A 2,576-nucleotide genomic window follows, 5' to 3' on the forward strand; every position below is an offset into this window, starting at 1 on the left:
CTAACCACATCCTCTCTTTCCTAAGTGACCAGCCTGCTAGTTGGTCTCTCTGTCTTCTTCCTTCCCTCTTCCTCCTATAGCCTCTTATAAACTCCCTCTGAAGCTAGGGAGATCCATTTAAAATGCCACTCAGGGCTCTGCTCTGCTCAGAACTCACCGATGCCCCCACCGCATTTCATTTGAGAGCAAAGCCCAAAGCCCTTGCCGTGGCCAACACGTGACTCCACGTGTTTTCACTCTCCCTGTCTACCTCTTTGCCCTCATCTACACTTTGCTCAGGCTCTCTCAGCTCCAGCCTCTGGTCTCTGCAGCTGCCCATACCCTCCAGGAATGCCGCTGTTCCAGAGCCTCTGCACTGGCTTCCCCCTTGCTGGGAGCATCCTTCTGCAGAAATCCACATATGTGCTTTTTCAGCTCCTCCAAGTCTCTGCTCAAACATTGCTTTCTCAAGGAGACACCTCAACTACTCTCCATAGACGTAGGCTGGGCGTGATGGCTCATGCCTGTAATCCTAGCACTTTGGGAGGCTGAGGTGGGTGGATCAATTAAGGTCAGAGGTTCGAGACCAGCTTGGCCAACATGATAAAATGCCATTTCTATTGAAAATACAAAAATTAGTCAGACATAGTAGCACATACCTGTAATCCCAGCTACTTGGGAGGCTGAGGCAGGAGAATTGCTTGAACCCAGGAGGCAGAGGTTGTAGTGAGCTGAGATTGTGCCACTGCACTCCAGCCTGGGTGACAGAGCGAAACTCAGACTGAAACACACACACACAAAACCCAAAAAAGCAGTGATGCCAGTATTCTTCACTCTCCCTTAGTCCCTACCTTGATGAATTTTCCCGGCAGCCTTTGTCACCTTCTAACAGACTATGTGATTTATTTACTGATCATGTTTATTACATGTCTGTCCCTAACATTAGACTCTAATCTCTACAAGGGCAGCCCTTCCATCTCCCTTGCTTTCAGATGTGTCCATCCTAAGCAACTGCACAGTGCCTGGCATGTGATGGTGTAGAGTAGGTACTTGCCAACTAATGGAAGGAATATGAGAAATTGCTCCATATGTGAGTCTTGCTTTTCACCTCCCATGTTCTCAAGATCTTGTCTTGAATGAGGTTCAGAAAAACCTGCTTGATAGTTTGAGCCAAGTCACGTGGCTCAGAGTGTGGTAGTGGCCTCCTATTGGGCTTCAGGGAGTGGGGGCAGCTATGGACACCGGTGGAGTTGAGCATGGGGTGGGTACGGGTGTCCTGGGGCAGCCACAACATGGGCCTACACACAAGGTGGCTTAAACAATAGAAATTTATCATGTCAGCCTGGAGTTCAAAGTTCGAGACCAAGGGGTCAGCTGGGTTGGTTCCTCCTGGAGGCTCTGAGCAAGACTGTGCTCCAGGCCTTGCTCCTGGCATCGAGTGACAGCTAGCTGTCCTGGGTGTCTCTTGGTTTGTAGACACATTGCTCCATCTCTGCCTGTATCTTCACATGGCCGTCTTCCTGTCTGTCTGCCTTCATGTGGGGCTCCTCTCTTTGTCTTACACATTATGGTGATTACATCATCACCAAAATCAATGCATTTAGCTTTAATTCAATTCCTTTTGTGTCCAAATTTTATCTGTTGTTACAGTCATGTCCTTTGTAGATATTCTTTTCCTCGTCTGGAATCAGCTCCTAGATTTGGAATAATACTTCACTTTTTTTTTTTTTTTTTTTTTTGCCTTTCTTGATAATTTTAAGAAGGTCAGGCCCGTTATTTTACAGATTGCAGAATACTAAAGAAGTGATATTGTGTCCTTCTCAGTGCACCCTATCAGGAGGAACAGAATATCTGTTTGTTCCAATATTGGTGACGTTAGCTTGGTAAGTTGATTAAGGCGGTGTCTGACAGTGGTGTTTCTCCACTGTAAAGTGACTTTTAAGTTTTAGATGACCTGGCCCTGCATGTGACACTGAGTACGTCACCGTGATGTTGGCAGTTTGAATGCCAGTGAGCCCCTCTCCTGTTGGCCTCTACTCTCTTTATTGGGAATCACTGAAAGCTCTAGGCAGGGGCAAGATGGGTGGCAGATATGATTAAGGTGGATGAAACACAAGGCTATTTTTGAAGTTTCCACTGAATACAATGTCCACAAAGCACTATCTTAGGATGAAATCCCTAGTGCAGGTCAGCCTGCTTTTGATCCCACTTGTGACACAGATAACTCAAAGTAGGACTTGTCAGGCTGTGCCTGTGTGTGTGTATGTGTGTGTATGTGTGTGCATGTGTGTGTATGTGTGTGCATGTGCACACATGCATACATGCTCATGTTTTCCTCCCACATCCCAGCTTGGTTATGATGGCTTCACATAGTCTGAGAGGTCAGTGCTGTTGGAGGCAGCAGGGGGCAGGCCTGGACATGCAGTGGCCTTCCTCATTCAGCTTCATACCCTCCATCTTCATGTCTTTTGCTTCCAGTGCCTTTTCCTGCACCCCTGTAGCCCAACTCACTGCAGAGTGGCCTCCCAGGCCTCACTCAGGCTGGGCTCTGCCTCTCCTGGCTCACTGCAGAGTGGCCTCCCGGGCCTCACTCCGGC

Source organism: Sapajus apella, unplaced genomic scaffold (genome assembly GCF_009761245.1).
Source record: "Sapajus apella isolate SASKATOON/1434 unplaced genomic scaffold, GSC_monkey_1.0 scaffold60, whole genome shotgun sequence".
NCBI classification, from domain to species: domain Eukaryota; kingdom Metazoa; phylum Chordata; class Mammalia; order Primates; family Cebidae; genus Sapajus; species Sapajus apella.